Source organism: Silene latifolia, chromosome X, assembly GCF_048544455.1.
Source record: "Silene latifolia isolate original U9 population chromosome X, ASM4854445v1, whole genome shotgun sequence".
Lineage (NCBI taxonomy): Eukaryota > Viridiplantae > Streptophyta > Magnoliopsida > Caryophyllales > Caryophyllaceae > Silene > Silene latifolia.
Window position 1 is genome coordinate 92188774 of NC_133537.1, and position 21122 is coordinate 92209895.

A 21122-nucleotide genomic window follows, 5' to 3' on the forward strand; every position below is an offset into this window, starting at 1 on the left:
CGTGAATCATAACTTTTAAAATGTGAATTCTATGTTGAGTTTTCATACAGTTGTTCGATTATTTCATGAGCCTTATTAATGTGAAATTATAGTGTCCTTATATGATGATAGTAGCACACATATTCATTGGTTATGTATCTTAACAACTGATAAAAAAATTAAAGTTTAGTTTGTAACATTGTTGGCATGATAGTATGTGTGAAATTGAATAGCTTAATCTGATCCTTAATCGAGGGTGAAATATTTTATACGAGTCCAGTTGTTGCATATTTTATATATGTTTGGCATGTTGTAATATCTCTGGTGTGATCATCATATTTGTATAGTGGTCCGATATATATAAATATAAAACTATATTGTCATATCTTGGTAAAGTTGGTGGCGTTAAATGTTAACTTGATTGTTCTAATATACTCGCGTGAATATTTATAATAATTATGTTTAAATGTTTACACATGGATGGTAGTAATGAGTATGTCTAAATGTTCACACATGTAGGATGTCATCTGAGTTCTCATGTCTTTTATGTGAGTATGTGTGCCTATAGTTATACTTATTACTTTCATTGCATTAATTTATTTCAGTTGAACCTAAACTTATGATATGATAATAAAATAGTGTTGTTGTTCCTTATTGGATATGTTCATAGTTGTATTGTCATGAAATGCTAAGGTGATTGTTGCAATTGTCACGATATTTGAAATATAGTTGATATAGTTACGATATAGTTACGATATTTGAAATATATTCTCGAACCGTCGAATTAGAATGAGATAACCCTTTGATGATTCACATGTCATGCGTATGTTTAAATGATAGTCGTTACAGTTACGTTTAATTGAGCCGCGAGTTGCCTATTTGTTCAAACCGTGCAAACCAGAGAACTTGTTCACCTTACTAATCTTTTGTCATAGATAATGTTTTACAAGTTATATGATGGTATATGTACATGTTTAAGTTGTTTATGCGATATCTTTTATTTTTGCTGAAAATGAATTATACTGAGTTGATGGATACAATTGAATGGTATAGTTGCTAAAATGTTAAACATATGTGTGATATGGAAGTAATTTTGTTGTTATTGTGAATCATATAACTATTAATACTCAATTGTAATTTCAGTTGTTTGACTTCTACATTATTAAGTTAATTACTCATGACGCACAGTCGATGGTTCCGTAAGGAGTTTAACTGGGAATTTTATAGTGTGCCTCCGATCTAAACTAATAATCTTCTTATATTGACTATATGGTTAAACTCTTGTCTAGTTCTTATGACGTGATAAATCGTTTTAAAATTTAACATGTAATTGAGTTAGTACTTATACTTTCTGTGACCATGCAACCTGTGATAAATAGATCTATAATAAAGAGGTAAAAATTTGATTGAACACAGTTAAATTGTAGTTACTTGCTTTACTTTATGGTACGAATCGTATGCTTTGATGAGACGTCACCAGGGAATGTGTACTATCTAAAAGGTCTTCGATTAAATGATGTAGTCGTGTTAGCCGTGTATATAACTGAGTAAAGAAGTGTGACTAGAACCCTGATGTTGAGGTAATAGTCGTTCATTAGTAAAGATAGGACTGAAATGAATAAGATGAACCTGTAAATTATGAAATATGAGTCGACACCTAAGCTTGTATTGTTTGAAGGAATTGAATTAAGTTTATCTGATTTTGAGTTTCGTAGTAAGCTGTAAATGGATTCTATGGATGGCTCTGTTATAAGATTTATGTCAAGTTATTCACCGTCCAGTATGAAAGTAAAAGTTTTGAAAATGAAGTTAAATTTTGTCGTGTGAGTATAAATTCGGAATGAGATTTCCAGCTAGTGTCTGGTTGTATGGTTTCATGATATTTGCTAGTCTGGAGGAATGAAGCTAGAACGGAGTCACAAATTAGTGGGTTAATTTGGTCATGTTGTTCGTTCATGTAGTGAATTGGTGGGTTGTGGTTAGTTACGAATGTCAAAACGGGAAATGTAATGTGGTGATTTAAGTGAGTTACGTGTTAACATGGTATGTTGATATTAGCATAATATGTAATGAATATTTGTAAAATTGGTGTAGTTAAATACATTTAATCTTTTATGTCATTGTGTTGGGTGCAGTTTAAATATATTTAACACCAAGAACGAAATTTTATGTATGATAGTCTTGTATGTTAACTTTCCAATATCATTTGTTTACTCGCTTGATTGACTCGACCAATAAGTTTGTAAAATTTGCCAATCAATGTGCGTTCGTCATTCGTGAATAAATCCCAAACCCTTTGTTATGAGGATTAAAAATATTTCTAGGATGATAAGTCTTAAACTGGTTGTCTTCATTTTATTGGTGATTCGTGTCTTGACCTAAATCATACGATTATGTAAAGGAAAGTCAGGCTGGACCTATTAGGTTACAAATTTTCATAAATCGATTTATTAAGTTTTGACCCTAATTCTTTTCTTATGTTGATTGATTCCCTATGTTCCTAAGGTATGAGATTACAATGATTAGTGAAATGAATAATTACTAATGATTTTTACTGGTAACCTTGTAAAGCATTGTTCCATTCATAATTTGATTATTCACATGAATAAATGTTACCAATATTTCATGGAAAATATGCTGCCACGAGAATACGCCGGATAGGATTATCGTGGTATGTTACGTTAGTGATCTTGCTTAGTAACCTTGATGAAACGATGTTATTTGACATGAACCATATGTGAGCACCTAGGCATCTTGAGAGAGCTTGTATATTGATTGTCTTTAGTAGGGATTAGTAACTTGAGCGTGAGTTGTGAATCTTTTATCCTCTTTCAGTTGTTAGCAGTAGTTTGAGAACTTTTGTTATAATAATGAAGGTTACGGGGACGTAACCATGTTTAAGGAGGGTAGGATTGTAAAATCTTTATACTTTCATGTGTGATTTCTCAGTTTGGCTATATTGGTTATGCGTTGTGTGGGTTATGTTGGAGTGTTACATGATGTGTTTCTATTATGGTTAAACTTCGGGGACGAAGTTTATTTTAAGGAGAGTGGAATGTAATACTGCGTTTAATATTCAATTTGGTGGGTGCCTTACATACTTTTGTATATGCGTTTCATAATTCGTTTGCGTTGGTTGGTAGAGAGGGTAAACTTCGGGACGAAGTTTCTTTTAAGGAGGGTAGACTGTAATACCCCGTATTTTATATAATCGATTAAACGGATATTATTATATATTAGTATTATACATTTTATATTGGTTGCATCGTAATATCGTGAATGTTATTAAGTCGGGTTTATATCGTATATGTTGAGTCGGGCTACATCACATTTTGTCTTTTGGGTCAAGCATTACCCATCTACATTTACCCAACGACCATACTCGTTTAACCCATTTGCCCTACCCGGAACATGTAACCACCATTTACCCTAAACCTAATCAAAGAGCCGCTCTCCCTCTCCCCTCTTTTCATTTTATCATTCATTAAACCATTTCTAAACCTAGAGAAAGGGAGAGGAAGAAGAATTGTCGAGCCTTTCATTTGATTGAAGATTTCTCATCGATTCCAACCTAATTCGATTTCCCTGTTTGTAAGTCGATTTCATTCCATTGTTTATACTATTTTAAAGTGTTCGTCTTCAAAAAGTTTGAAAAGAGAGTCCTGTTTATTTGATGTCTAGTTTATGCATATAAAATCTCGTAGTCAAATTCTTTATGGTTTGTCTTAGGTGATTTATTTATGAACATGTCATTTGAAAAGTCCGCGAATCTGATTTGGTTGTGGAAAATGATTTGAAACCCTAATTTTTATGTCAATTCAGTTATGAGACTTCTTCATACATCATCTTTGTATAGTCTAGATGATAATAGGATTTGGAATTACTGCAAAATAATGTTTTAAACTCGTTTTATGAATCAATACTTTTTATGCGACGGTTTACGTCGGTTTTGGAAATCATCGAAAACTCTTGATAAGTTTGGAATTTAAAAAAAAAACACGTTAGATATAATTTGTATCTAAGACTCATGGAGTTCCAATCCAATTGCCTTTGTATCAATTTGATTTTTCTGGAATTAGTTATGTATTTTATTCCGAGTCTGTCATGTGCTGGAAAATCAGGAAAAATCGTGTTTGTTCTTTAAGTTGATATTCCTATTAAGTTATGATGAGTCTAGGTTATGTGCATGATTATTTGATTGAGTAGGTGGTAATTATACATAATTTTGTTATGTAGGTGATGGATATGTGAAGGATCATAATTGATTGCTTGTGTGCTTGGATTGCGAAAAGGTAGGGAAATACACTTGACTTATTATCGTTGTTGTTGAATTGTGTTGACTTGTTTGTGTTTCATATGACCAAACTGTGAACGTTGACGTGATTCGTGGTTGTTGATTCATGTTATGATTCATATCCTGGAATGTGCTTGACTGAATTGATCGTATTGAGTATATTATCACAACATTGTAAAAGGCATGATTCTATGATTTACCAGTTCAATGATATACATATTGTGTTGCATTAATTTCTTGAGCATTCATATGCATTGGAGATGGAGGATGTTGTGGTGGCGTGGTGTGGTGATGATGATGTTGTGATAAGGCCCAGGCGGGTTCTGCAGGACTTGCCCTGGTGTCCTCAGCTGCGAGCTGGCAGATCGGCTACGGTCGATATATAGTCTACCGGGGATCGGTATGGCTGGGTTGTACGGGTTATGAGATGTGAGTTGAGATGGAGGTGGAGGTGACCGAGGAGCATGCATATCATATTTTGTTGTTTCATTGTATTCCCTACTCAACCTCGTGGTTGACCCTGTGTATTCGTGAACACCTGTGATGACCCAAATATTGGCGAGCAGACTTGACAGGTTTATGAGATAGGATGGGAGCTTGATGGGCGTGAGACACTAGATCAGAAGACTTAGTAGCTAGATCATCATTTAGAAGACTTTCACTTTTATTTATGTTAGTTCTTTGTAAATTGATGTAAATGAGGTTTTGTAAAAAAGTTAAGTTAAAGAAATTATGTAATTTGCCTTGGAGTTTAATTTGTTATTCACTACCTCGGGAAACCGAGATGGTAACAGTCTGGTTTATTAGGGAATGTCTTGCTAGAGGCTCTTTTATAAATCGGGGTGTTACAACATTAGCAATCGATTTCATGCGATCAACGACATAATAGGTTCAATGAACGACTATGATTCCATCATAGTAATTCCACTTTCATCATCATGAATAAGTCATTCAACCTTGTTGATGTTACAACAGATACGAAAGATCTTATCCTCATAAGACTCTCAACTCTATGCCAATATACTCTCACATAAATTCGGTAATCTAAAGTATATTGCACCTTTTCCTAGTCTCCCAATCACTCTTGCCAGAAGAGAGCATTGGTACATTATTCTCAATAAGTAATATGTTATCAACATATAAGACATGGAGAAACAATTCTAGCTCCCACTTAACTTCATGTATATCATGATTCTTCAATCATGTGAATGAAACAATTCACTATAATCACATGAACGAAAAGTATAATCCTTTAATGCTTGCTTATGATCATTCTAAGATCACTTAAGAAAGCTATGTATAATATGTTAGGATTCTTAGATCTTCATCTAAGATTTTGTGTTTCAAACACTTCCTTCTCTAAACTCCCATTTTAGAAAAGCGAATTCTATTTGCCATTCTTCATTAAAATGAAATGCGGCAATTCCTAACACAATTTATCTTGATCAAGATCTTCAAGTAAATCTTATGCATTTGTGTACTCTGGAGCTCTATTTACTTTTGAGGAGACCCGCGCCTTAAAGTAAATCTACTCTTGAGTAACAATTTTCGGATTGTAATGCAATGACTCGTATGTAACAAGGTCGATTTGGAATAAGGTCATAATACCATTACTTTCACAAAGCAATATTTTTTTAAACAATAAAACATGAGCGATAAACTCCCACTGAACTATGTTTTCATTCTATCTTCATAGATAATAGTTCATCTACACTCCCACTCTATAATTCTATTACTTTCACAAAGTAACATTTCAAGTATAAGAGATGTTTGTGACGATTCAATCTACTCCCACTCTATCTCTCAGAAATATATCTATTTCTTGAGAGATAGCTTTGTGCGTTACAAACATTTATATGGTGGAGTATAAGAAGTTTATCTAGACTGTGAATTAGCTTTCAAAAGGCCATCCTAACATGGCAGCTTGATAATGTGCGAGTCTTATCCATGTCATCTGTTTAATAGACTCACTATTATAGGTATCTCATAGTTGACCATTCGTTTAGAATTATTTGTCCGTATTGGATTGCAAATTCCCAAAATTGAGTTCAACAACTCAAACCAACTCATATTAGTTTGATCTTATGGGTAGTGACACTAGGTCATAATCCATCTTTAATAAATCAAATTTATTACTTAGATCTTTGCCACTACGATTGGGTCGTAATGCTTAGAACTTTATTCAATTGGTTCTCTACGTCATTTTAGAAATTTATCAAATTTCTCAAATGCTTCACCTTTTATTTGATTAAGTAAATATACCCTTATCTACTTGAATCATTGGTAAAAGTGACGAAGTAGTCATAAATTCCCCTTGCGGTGATGCTCGTATGACCACATACATCGGCATGTATTAGTCCTAACAAATCACTTGCTCGTGTTCCTTAACCACTAAAGGAAGTACGAATTATATTGCAAAGGAGACAAGATTCGCATATTCCATATGATTGAGAATCAAATGGTCCAATAATACTAGTCGACACTAGCGTTTAATGCGTTTCTAATTTACGTAACCTAATTGAAAAATCAAATGTACAAATCATTTGGATTACTAGTTATGAGTCTTTTGGATGTATTATGTAGATATGTTTACATGAGTTGGAACTGTCCAAAACTTGTGTATCATAAAGATAAGTGACATGGCTCACATCCATGTCTATGTTCAACAAAATACAACAATTGTCTTTGAAGACAAAATATAAATCCTTTCATGTCTCACATAAAAATGGAAATAATCTTTTAGACTAAGTGGGTACATAATAACAATTATGTAAATCATAACTCAAAGCTATTAGCAAAAACAAGTATATAAATTTCTCTTGAAGTGGCGGCTACCCGAGCTCCATTTCATTGTCGGAGATTCATATCACTCTTGTTTAGCTTTTCCACATTTCCAAGTCCCACTTGGAGTAATAAGTCCAACTTTAATATCTTCCAAATACTTGGGGCAATTTCGCTTCCAATGGCCCATGACATTATAATAATGACATTCCTCATAGGATTTGGCACCCTTCTTGGTCTTGGTCTTGGTAGTCCCACTATCCATTTCCAATTTATAATCAGGTTTGGGTTTCTAGCCCATTTTTGCCTTCCCTTTATTAATACCAATACTCTTTTCATTTGCAAGGACACTCTTGCTAGAACTCCCACTGAATTTAATATTTTTCGTTGTTTCTCCAAACAAGGATTCCTTGGGTTTTATAAGATCTTCTTCACAATGCTTTCTTTTCAAGGTGGTGGGCAATAATATTGGAGTGGGTGGAGGTGGTAAAGAAGCAAAAATTTCCATCCTGACCAATGCCAATGCGTAATTCTCTAATCGTTTCATTGTCATACTCGGAGCATTTTCCTTCGAATGATTGGAGCCATGTTTCAACGGTGATTGGTGTAGGAGTTTTAGATGAATTCATTGCGAATAATTAACTACAAAAACGGAAATGAAGGAAATAATTAACATCTATCGTTTTAATAATACTCGTAAATTTAACTACAAGCATTGCATTTATATAGTGACCTCCACCCAACTACATAAATGATTCCGAGATCCAAATTCATATCAACTCGAGCACGGTGAGCCGATTCATCCCTTATTAATATAACTCGGTGGATTAACTCTTTAATCGATTCTACTTTTAGAACTCTCGGTCGATAAAAATTACTCTAACTCTCATCTTTAGCCCGGAACACATGCGACTACGGTCAACAATACTTCCGTTGAGCTCAATCCAAATTTCGATGTAATAATATTTTACTACCCCACTTCGCCAACGTAACAAGGTTTGTATTACGGTGAAGCCGGATTAACTCCCTTATGAAATTGGTACTTCATGGTTTCTACTATTTGGTAAGGCTTTATCTCAATTATTATATGTGAGAGGTCTTGTCAATTTATCATCTATCACGTTTTAAGTGAACTAAAGCGGTGAACTACGATAATTATAATTGACACGGTCGATGACTCGATATGATATGCATGTGTTGTTATGGCGATTTGGCAATGCATGCAACATATTAAAAGAAATGCAAAGCAATAAATAAAATTCCTAGTATGGCCTTCCTAAAAATAGAAAATCAAATAATCTATTACATATTCGGAAACCAACTACTTTGGTCCCTTGAATCATCAAGTGGCACGCCTCCCAAGACACCGTCTTCGTCGGATCACCATTCCGAATGGCACCGTCTTTGAAGAGTCTCCATAATTACAAATAATAATAAAAATACAAAGCTATTCCTATTATACATTTGTAAAATGGAAAAACTAATGAAATAAAAATAAAAGTGATACGAGATCACATTAAATTACAACCGAATCAATATTCCCTTTTCATTACGGGTAATATCGATTAAAACTAAGGCCATACTAAGATAAAATTACATAATTCAAAATTATATAAATAAAAGACATTCAACAATTTAAATATGCAGCATTATAATATGTACCTATCATGCAAAATCATGTGCCAAATCGCCCTATTTAACTTATGTCGTACATACAACCCGGTTTTATGGAAATGCGTGATAATAACCTTTTAAAATCACTAATTAACACTTAAATAACATCTAAGCTCAAGTTAATTATCCTAACACTTTTTAGGACTCAAAAATTAGTCATCACTAAATTTTTGACAATAATTCAACTTGATTTAATTTTATGTTCATTTTTTACCTTAAAATCATATTATATATGTAAAAAATCCAAATTAAATTGTAAAAATTTCAAAATTTGAATTTTAAATTTTTGAACATTCTGGAATAATTCCATGACACTCATAATGTCAAAAATCATGGTTAAAATTTTTGAATTCATTTTGAGAAAATATAGTTGCATTTTATCGGTTTTATCTCATAAAATACTTAAAGCATCCGAAAATTAATCCAATAATTTTTACAACCTTATATCTGATAAGTGGGATATTAATGCAACTTAAAATAATTTTCTCAAGCCATGCAATACGTTTTAGCTAATTTTTGCTAAAATAGTCACTATTTATGCCATTTTTACTCAAAAATCCATAAATCATGCTAAAAAGATATTTTAATCTAGAAATTTACATACACTCTGTAAATATTTCATGTGACATCATACTAAAATATCATGGCTTAATTCGAAATTTAGCTAATTTTAACCATTTTACCTCTTTTAATCCATTTTTATTTCATAAAAATCATAAATCATGCAATATTAATCAAATTAACTCGACTTTTTACACACAACTTGTAAAACATGCATGTGAGGTCATATAAAATTTCCAACGTCAGAAACTTAGTTTAACTATTTTTAGCATTTTAATTCCCATTTTAGTCATAAAAATGTAATAAAATCACTAAAAATCATTAATATGAGCAATAAATTTCCATTTTAGGACCAGAATATATAACATACATGGTGCTTTCGTGGCTTATGCTAATAAATCACAAATTTTTAGTTTTATATGTTAACATTTTAACTCGAAAAAACAATAACCGATTATGCATGCAATATCCTTATGCTCTGATACCACTTGTTAGGTTCATATACCTATTATTAGACTCCTCTAATAGTGAACTAATTAACTTGTTAATTATTTGTTCTTTAGATCTAGTGCATGCATAACAAAATGAAAGATTTATAAGAAGAACAATGTTCCTTACATTGTTAGGTGTTTCAAAATATGTGGGCACAAGTAAGGTCACCTTCCTTCACTTGTTCTTGATCTAAATATTGTGGATGATCCTCCTAAGACTCCAAGTATAGAAGCCACTCCAATAAATTGAACCCAAGATTAATCCCAAAAATTTCTACTAATATTAACTAGATATGTAGTTGAAATATTACCTTAATAATACTAATGTTCTTGTATTACTACCTCTAGTAATAGATTATGAGTATTAGTATATTTAGAGAGTTTTATGAACTTGCATGTGAGGAAGGTTAGAGAGAAGCATAAGAAAAAACAAGCAAAGACTACAACAAGAAAAATGAGCAACAAAAATGCTCATTATATGTGCCAAAACCGGTGGTATCATCAAGTGTAGGAATCTTTTTCCTTTTGTCTTTAGCTACTGTTTAGAATAAGTAGTGTATAGGGAACACTAGTGTAAGATATAGCATGATAAAAGCTTCATATGACAAGTCACTATCATGCTTTATCAAAACAAACAAAGACAAAAGAGCATCTTGTGCTCTCTTGTTTTGGCCGAAATATTGGATCATTTTTGGTCCATTTTTGCCTTTTGTCATTTGTCCCACAAATGCTTATAAGTCATATGTTTAACTATCTTACATATTTAATTATTAATGTAATCATTTAACACTTAAATATTACAATTAATAATATAATATACACTCCACTTTTTGAGTAGAATACTACCATTATATCAACATATAATGGGTCCCATAATTACTAGTTAGTTAAAATTACAACTTCTTGTAACTTTAAATAACTAATTACCTCTACCTCAAAACTTATATTAAAACCTCAACTAATTTAGTAATTTAACACTTAATTACTAAATTAAATCTTATTTAATCACATTACAATTAGATACAAAATTTGCACTCTCATAATTAAGGAATTAATTAATCTGTATCTCATACAATTAATTAATTATCTATTTGGGCCTCATCCTATAGGTGTGACCTAAAGGGATCAACTGACCACCACCGTCACAAGACAGTAATGACAAACTCTAGTTAGCCAATCATTACCGATTAATGACGGTCAGTCTACTGTATTAAGAATCATCCCTCACGTATTCTTAGTTTCAGATTTAATTATGATATTAAATCATGTGATCGCACTATTGTTGAGGACACATTTCCCAACACGTTTAAGGTCCATTAGACCACGTATATAAGCTCGTCAGCCATAAGAAGGATCATACCTGAAACTCCGTGGGGATTTGTTTCTCCCGCTTCTAATTGGTTGTCCTCGACTTTGATATTTGAATAAATGGTGGGTTGAGCCTTATTCTCAGGCGCCTACGTATCCGTTTGTGACGGAATCAAACCCGCGATCGTAGTTCGGCATTGAAGGGCACACATTTCTTGCTAGTATGCCTGGGTGAACGGATTTATTTCCAAAAAGATAATCGTTGCTTCTGCTGTTGACGGAGACTTCCGACTTTCTTGAAGTAGGTCTCTAAAGCCTATGGCTTTAGAACCCCCAGTTGAAATGTTTCCTTCTATATTAGGAAAGGCACATGCAGCAATAACAATCACATAAAGCATGTAGTTGGATCTTAGATCCTTGAAATTGAAAGATTTGAAAGATTTCAAATGTTTGAAATGTTTGAAATGAAACTTTGCTGGGGAGTTGTAAAATGAAACTCTGGTGGGGAGTTGTAATAAAATTGATTTTTACGGGCGGTCGACCCGAGATTTGAAAGTTGGTAACCTGCTGGGGATAAAAATATTTTTGGATCACCGATCTTTATAAAAAATGATTTTAGGCCTTAGGCCTGTAATTTTGAAAATGTTGGGTCATTGACCCGATCTATCGTCGAACATGAGATTTTGACTCCGACACGACTCAAGATATTGAAATGGGCTTAGCCCGTGCTTATGACTCATAAAATGTGCAAGGTTATAATTAAATATTGACTTGCTGGGGTTGGTAAATGTAGATTGGACGATTCGACGCCCGAACATAAATTGAAAAACTCGCGAAAACATGCGACTCGAGGAGGAAGAGGGGCGGCGACCCGCCTGACCCGGCTTGGCCCGTGTCCGAGGCCCATACGGCCTCCATGAATGGTAACTCTTAGAGTTTTCATAAACAGATCCCCTTGTTTCCTATATGAAGGGGATCAAGGCTTTCATAATTGCATATCTTTTGCAACTTTTTTTCTCAATCTTTTTCACAAAAAAAATCCTCAAACATGAGTTCACTAATTGGAATTATGAAGGGTTAGGCTAATGATTTTAGAAAACATGATACCCAAATACTTTTGGAGATGGGGATTCAACAAATCCTTGTCTTTAGACAAATTTCTCCTCAAATTGCCTTCTTAGATGAATGCTTGAAAAGATGGGATCCTACCCATCATGTCTTTACCTTTCCCGAAGGGGAAATTTTCCCTCTTCCTGAGGAATTTACCATTTTAGGTGGGTGGAACCCTTCTCAAGAGCCTGCTATCCTGGATTTCTTATCAAGATGGAAAACAAAATTCCGTGACTACCTCAACTTATCTCGTTATGAGGTTGACAATATCATTGATGGAGGGCGAGTTAACCTACTTGCCTTAGCTTCCAAGTTTAAGGAGACTAATGATCCCGAAATTGCTACTGTTTACCGACGACGGGCATTTGGGCCTATCTTGCTTCACCTTTATTGTTTTGAAGGTAGCATGAATGACTTATCGGGCCAGGGGCAAGCCCATCTAATTTGGATTGTTGAGCAAATGGGAAATGTTTTAAACCCAGCTTGGGTTATTCTTGCTAAAACCATAAGAGGATTGGATGCTCGGAAATGCAATCCTGCCTTGCCATATACCGGATCAACCCGAATTCTTTAGGTTTGATTTTTCTCTTTTTCATTTTTCTTTTATTTTTCGGCGTTTTTTTTTCTTTTCTTCTTTTTTTCCCGTTTTCTTTCGCTTTTTTTCTCCTCTTTTTTATTTGCCACCGTCTCCTTTATTTTCAGCGGGCTTTCCATTTTTTTGATGTCGGGTTTTTGGCAGGCCCGACTCTTCGAGAGGCTTGGATTGATTGATAAACCAACTTCAAAAAAGTATCGAGTGAGTAGCTTTCCATCTCGGACACCAAGATGTGGATTTGGTATGACCGCAAGCTATTGCCATGATGTGATAACTATCGGAGCTGGGTCCCATATTCGTTGGACTTTGCCATGGCTATCTTTGGACTCTCTTACGGGGCTCTCTAATATGGATAAGACTAGGTTACTACCTTACTAGGCTTATATCATTCGACCTATATTTATCCGGACTGAGTACTTCGTCAATTCCGTCGTCGACAGATTGTCCCTAAGATTGAAGCTGCTAGAGGCCCAATCTTTGATGTTAGCCGTTCTAAGTGTCAAAGTTGGTTGCGGGCTTGGCATTCACGGACCATTTGGCTTATGGTGAAACCCGCAGAGACAACATGGGTTTCTAATCCTTATTCGGCATGGACTACTGAGAAATGCTTCGAGATTCGCAAGAAATTGCAGAAAGATGATGTTCGAGCTTGGGAGTATCGCCAAAAGAAACTAGAGAACCGGGCCTATTTCAAGGACATTTTTCCGAATCTGGATGAGAACGAAACTGAGACCGGTGAGGGTTCTAAGACTGACCCTAAGACTTCAAGTGTTTGGCAAAGATTGGGTTCATCGACCACAATTGGGCCGACACTAGCTGACAGGCTTGGCCCTCGACTGAGTGTGAGAGACCGACTAAGCCCGCGGGAAGAAGATGTGGGTCCTCCGGCGAAACGGGCCAAACTGAAGATGGGTGAGACATCGTCTCGTGGTGATGGGCCGCGCGACCCAGGTTGTAGCTAGGCTTGATACTTACTCTTGTCTATTTTACTATTATTATTTATATTATGTTGTGTGTTTTCCTTCTCGTTTATGTGATGAGCTTCGCTCGGAAATAAAAGTTGTAATGGGCTTCGCCCGGAATTAAAAATAAATAAATAAAACTACTATTTATTAAGAATCCCCAATTTCTGCATTCAAAAAATTTCATTTTTGTATTACAAAATTGATGTTTCGGTTGTACTCTTTTCAAGAGTTGCCTACGTATCTGCTTGCGCAGAATAAAACCGAGTCCGTAGTTCTAGTTACAAAGGTATTTAATCCAGTGTCGGCAAATACCGACAACTTATGATTTATTCTAAATGCATTGCAATTTCAAATATTATTTCATAACATTTGAGAATGAGGTCCCTTTTCAAGGGTAGTACTTCTTCAATTGATCTAAGTTTGTTGGGTTTGCAAAGTCGTTCCCATCCAGATCTGTCAATCGAACGGCTCCACCTGATAAAATCTTCTTGACCAAATATGGGCCGACCCAATTTGGTTTTAATTTACCTCTCGGGTCTACCGGGAACAATGCACCCATGGATTTCAAGACCAAATCTCCTTCTTTGATTTCTCGGGGTTTGACCTTTTTGTTAAAGGCCCTCTCTATCCTCTTCTGGTAGAGTTGTACATGATATAAGGCATTTAAATGGCGCTCATCGAGCTTACTAGAGAATCATATCGGGCTTGGACCCAATCCGCTTCTGGGACCTCGCTTTCAAGTAGGATTCTTAGAGACGGTATTTCTAACTCGACTGGTTGAACCGCTTCCATCCCGTACACCAAATAATATGGGGTTGCCCCCGTTGCTGTCCTTATTGAAGTCATATACCCCCATAATGCAAAGGGTATCTTCTCAGGCCATTCCCGATAATTATCGGTCATTTTCCTTAGAATAGTTGCAATAGTCTTGTTGGCAGCTTCTACCGCACCATTTGTCTGTCGACGATAAGGTGATGATTTGTGATGTTTGATCTTATACTTCTGAAGTATAAGTTCGGTTTCAGCTTGAAGATGGGTACCACGATCACTTATGAACTCGTGTGGGACCCCATATCGGCAAATAATGTCATTCTGAATGAATTTTGCCACTTGTTTTACATTGAGAACCTTATAAGATTTAGCTTCTACCCACTTCATGAAGTAGTGAATGACAACTAGAATATAGCAATGCCCTCCCGTTCCGGAAGGGTTTACCTTTCCAATTATGTCGATTCCCCAGGTTGAAATGGCCAAGGAGATGTCATAGTGTACAACATCGAAGGAGGTACATGTTGGACATTCGCGAAAATTTGGCAATTATGAAAGTGCCTAACATATTTCCGACAGTCCGCTTCCATCGTGGTCCAATAGTAACCCAATCTCATGATTTTCCGGCCTAACATGTGTGCGTTCATGTGTGGCCCAAATTCTCCGTCACGGACTTCTTCCATAACCTTCTCGGAAGTTGATTTATCGATACATTGAAAAAGAAGTCCTTGGGCGGTCTTTTTGTATAACTGCCCGTCATCGGTCTTGATAAATTAGGCCGCCAACATTCGAAGGGCCCGCTTTCCTCGTGTGTCGAGGTCTGAAGGGTATTCTCCCGTCTCTTTGTATTTCAAGATGGCGGTATACCAAAGATCGGTTTCACATTCCTCGGGATTGTCGATTGCATTCACATATGATGGTGCGGATCTCCTTTCCATACAAATGGGCATACTATCCATATGCTCGGGAATATTGGTTAAGGCTACCAATTTTGATAATGCATCGGCAAATTGATTTTCATCTCTCGGAAGATGAACATATTTGACATCATCAAAGAATCTTTCCAATTCCTCGATCCTTATTTGATAAGGAGCCAAACTTTCACTTTTGATTTTCTAGGACCCGGCTACTTGATTGATTACCAAAGACGAGTCCCCGTGCACTAGAAGTCGTTTCACGCCCTGGTCTAGAGCGCAACGCAAACCGAGCAAACATGCTTCGTATGCCGCGGCATTGTTGGTGACATTGAAGTCCAATTTCATTGAGACTGGCACATGTTCACCTGTTGGGGAAATGAGGAGAATTCCGACTCCATGTCCTATGTAGTTGGATGCTCCATCGAAATATAGGTCCCACACAGCATCTTCGATATGGATTATGTTCTCATCGGGAAATGACCAAGTGTTGATTACCTCGGTTTCTTCAATTGGATTTTCGGCAAGGAAATCAGCCACTACCCTTCCTTTTATAGATTTTAAGGGTATGTATTTGAGATCGAATTCGGATAGCATAAGGGTCCATCTTGACATTCTACCATTTAGAGGTAAGTAAAGGTCGGATCCCAAGGGACGGGTATTGATGTAGGATTTTCGATTGCAAGTAGTGGTGTCTAAGGGTGTCACAATTTCGGTTGAGATAAGAAGATCACTAAACTAAATAACAATATAAATAAACAAGCAAGATGATCAAAATGAGATGTAAACAATTGATTAAAAGCACTCGGGTGTCATGGGTTCATAGGGGATTCATGGAAATCGATCATACAAACATATTCTGAAATTATAAGCAAGCAATTATTGTTGTGATAGGATCGAGTTGGTTTATATCTTACAATTGTAAGATGGTTTGGGTCTCGGAGCCGAATCGATTAGATTGTACAACACCTACAAGTCGACTTAATCCTCTATACTCAACTATATACATGGTCTAATGAGACTCGACTTGGTTTATGTCTTACAAGTCTTATTGAAAAGGTAAGTGATGGGTAAAAAATTCAAGGATTCATAGGCTCGCATTTCATCAAACATAACATGTGCATAAGTTGAGATCACAACAAGCAAGCCAGATGGTCGGGACGAGCGGATTGTGGAGGTCCAGGACGAGCGGACTGGGCGGTGGGACGCTCGGATTCTGAAGAGCTAGGACGAGCATCCCGAGGCTGCGACGAGCGGATAGTAGCTCAGCAAGCTTCTTCTTCATTTCTTCTTTTCTTCTTCCAACAATCCTCAAGGATTTTGTTGGGGATGCATGGATCTTCTCATCATTGCCCATCTACTACATTATTTACATAGGCCTTCTAGTCTTGTCTTCACTTTGATGCATGGTCATTAGATTCGATCAATTTTGCTCCATTTTGCCATGAAAATGCATGGTTTGCACTCCTCTCCTACCAAGGAAACAATACCTCAAAGAATATACAAACAGAAAGACTAAAGATAGTAAATGACCCAATTATGCACTAAAAAGCATAGCAACGAGGCTAATTCGGGGACTAAATATGCTCAAATATTGGTCACATAAAATATCCCCTAACCGTACCTTTGCTCGTCTCGAGTAAAGAGGTGACAAAACTAGGACCCTTATTTAAACTAACCTACTAATATAACCGATATGAGACAATTAGCGGGTCTCACTCCGCCCCTTCACCTCACAACAAGACAATTATGAGGTAGGATGCCTTCTTGCAAGGCAAGGCGGGTCTTGCCAAAATGGCGACACATCCAATCATTAAAGCACATAAACCAAGTAATGGATGCATCTTCAAAATAATAGCCACTTTCCTCATCTAAGTGGCGAAAATTATCTAAAAGGTAAGCAATTCAAGGGTACACATTCCATTATAGATGTAGTTTCTTCAAATTATTAAGCCTAGAAGGATACCAATAAATCACCTCCAAGTTGTGTCAAGTTAGGGTACCTTTGTCCTCAATTGTTAAATGCTTTTGTCAAGAATAGACTCCCTATGGTGTTAGAAACACTGGAGGATCGCGGAATTCCCCTTCTTGCCTAGACAAGAAGAAGGGTCGTCCCCTCTCTACCATGTACAAAAGTGGATACGATGGAAAAGGGATCAATAGAATTTGAGTTTCCTTTGGGAGTTTGCTTTTGTTGTTATTTTTCCACCCAATTTCTTGTGGCATTAACATTTTGAGAACACTTTCTTTGCCATTTCTTTTGATGTTTGGCATTTTCAACACTTGACAATTTTTCAACTTTTTGCATTTCTTTTTGAACATTTTCAAAGCTACCCCATTTGTAGTGAGGGTGCTTTTATTTCAAGCATAGTATTTTTCATTTTTGTTACTCCTCTTTTCTTTGATGCAATTGCAAACTTTTTCTTTTCTTTTCATTTCTTGAACTCAAATTTTTGAACAATTTTTGTGCCCATTCCCTTTGATGACAAAAATGTGGTAGAATATGGATGATGGTCGCATGGTTTCATGGGTCACCTTGGAATAAATGGTAGCCAAGGAGTTATCACACCACAAGGTACTCTTGACTAGGCCTTAATCCATGGGTCAAAGGATACTAGCATGACACATCCTAGGGTGTTTTACAAGTATTCTAACAAGCAAAGTCTTAAGAAGAAAAAGTATCTACAAGGGTCTTATATACACTTATCAAGCTTCCCAAATAGACGGTTTCACAAAATTTTTCCTAACATGCAACTATAAGCCATGATGCAACTAACATATATACATCTCTAATGCATATGCTTCTACCAACTAGTATGCTAAATAATCTAAATGCAATCCTTATTTCACATTGTTTTTACCGCATCAATCAAAATAGAGCCACATAGTCATTAACATAAATAGGAAAAGGGAGATAGGAAAGACCATACCATGCGGTCTTCAATATCCTCATGTCTCGGATGTGGCGTAGTCGATCAATGTGAAAAAGGATGGACAAACACATTATATACAAAACTATATATACAAGACTACACTACAAAGGAAATGAACTTGTTTTTGTATTTTTCAAATTTTCAAATTTTTTTGTATTTTCGAAATTTTTTAATTTTTTTTGGTTTTTGTTTTAAAAAGTCAAGTTATAATTTCCTATCCCCACACTAGTAGGGGCATTGTCCTCAATGACCAATATGATAAGAAATTATGCAATTTATATGAAAATGCGTGATTTCTAAGCTAAATGCAAATTATATGATATATAAACAAGAGTGAATGCAAACTAAGCTATGCTATATGATGCATGGTTTTTGGTTTTGGTGGAGAGCATAACTTAGATTAGCTCCCAATGCATATGCATAAACTTCCCCAAACAAATATAGACACTATTTCTAATGTCAAAAATTAAGGGAGTTCATGCATAAAAATGCAATGCATGAAACTACAATTTGTCATTTTGTATTTTGAAAGTTGGGAGCAATAAAAATGAACACCTTAATAATGGAACCAAGGTGTTAGTCATCTAATGTTGCTAGGACACCACAAAATGATCAAGATAAAATAAAAACAAGAGAAGTAAACAAACCATAAAGGAGGTGTAAGCATGTAGGATTCTCCAAGTGTTTTCTAATCCTCGCCCATTGTGTCATCACCATCATCATCATCTTCCTCACTTGGGGCATTATCAACCTCCATGGATGTGGAGTTATTTCCACTCTGACTTGCACTTTCTTGTTCATCCTCACTTTCCACTTCTTCTTGAACTTCTTTATCTTCACCTTCTTGCTCATCACTCTCATCAACAACCATCTCCTCTTCACCAGGTCTACCACCCATAGAAGTGCTAGGTAAGAATACCTCCTTATCCGCCCAACTAGGCAAAGGACAAGATGGATCGAGAAGTCCTTGCCTAGCAAGATGTAGGAGGGCGGATATTGTGCTTTGTAAGCATCAACTCTATCATTATAAGCTTGTTTATGCATTTCCTTCATCAATAGAGTCAAGTAATCGTTTCCCGCCTTGGCATTTTCGGGGTTGAACTCGTGGTAGACAAATGGATAAGGTGGGGTGACAATGGAGGAGGAGGGCTCAACAACTTCTTCCCCTTGGTGTTGAATGATGTATTCGGCTTCTTCGGAGAGTGGGAGAAGGTAATTCGGTCTATGAACATTCAAGCGGCAAATCTTGCTAGGCAATGTGAAGGATTTAGCTTCATTTGTCAACCACCCAAATTTGTTATCAAGAGTATCATTCTTGACCCATTTGAACTTTAGAATCATGGTGGCTAGATCAATGGTAGGGCCTCCCTTTACCGGTGTATAAGTGTCATTCTTGTTGAAATCACGGTTAAAGTGCGTAGCCAAATAAGTCACTAATCCTCCATTGACAATAAAGGCCGTGCCTTCTTTGGCACAATCAACATTAAGCCATCTATCAATTAAAAGTCAAAAAGCATTGTATGGCTTTGTGAATTCTCTCCCAATGTTCTAAGCCGACTCAAGAAGAACAAAATCAAGTTCGGTAAGATGATTTGTACCTTTCCTAGCTATCAAGGTATTCCCAACAACCTTATGCCATACTCTTATGCCCGGATGATGGACTAAGAGAGCACGAAAATCATGATAAGATGTAAATTCTTTTCCGGAAATGGCCTTCCATAGAGGAGTGGGGTCATACTTGGTAGGCTTGTTTGTGTATTTAGGGCTATCACTAAGGCCAAATATCTTACCAATTTCGCCATAAGACAATTTTCTATCAACATTCTCGAGATGAAACTCAATATTGGTTAGGGTCTCCACCTTGGTGACTTTCAAAGAGCTCAAAAACTCTAAGGTGAGGGAGGAGTAGGTCAATTCTTGTATTTTAAACAATTTACTCAATCCCATAGACTCGAAAAAGGTCTTTGTTTGCTCAAGAACACCCAATTTTGACAATGCATCTTGACAAATGAACTTGGTAGGCATGATGGTTTTCTTAGCAAAGAGAATAAATTTCTTCCTATGGGAGTCGGAAGTGAAAATTACCTTTGGATAATCGGCTAATTGTTCAATGACCGGAGTAGTAGAAGTAGTAGCTTCCATAGGAGGATTTTGTTCTTGAATCTCCAACCTTGTATTATGAACTACCAATGCCTTTGATGCTTGTTTGTCTTGAAGAGCTTGTTGTCTCTTAGAAAGGTTCTTCTTTTGGGGTGCCTTGCTTCCTCCTTTAGTTCTTGCCCATACTCCTTTACTTAGTAACACCAATGAAAGCTTGAAATCTTCAATTTCTAGTAATGCCCAAATCGGTTTAGGATAGATGAATGTTGCCTTGTATCCCAAAAATCGACTCAAAACTTGAAGATTTTGGTGTTTTAATCACTTGTTGTTGCTAAAGGAGTGATTAATTTTTGTTTTGAGGAAGTTTGGATTTGATTTGGTTGATTTTGGTTGAGAAATTTAATTTTTGTTGATGGAGAGGATGAGGGTTTTGGGGCTTTGGGTAGTGTTTGTGTTTGAAATAATGAAAATGAGTTGGGAAGGAGGGTTTAAAAGACCCGTTGAATTTTTGAAAAGCAGAGGGAGACGAGCGGCTTCAGGGTAGGGACGCTCGGATTCTACAATTTCTGGGTTCAGGAAAAGCGCCTGGGGACGAGCGTCTCAAAGGTAAGACGAGCGGATTCTTGAGCTAGGACGAGCGTCCTATGCT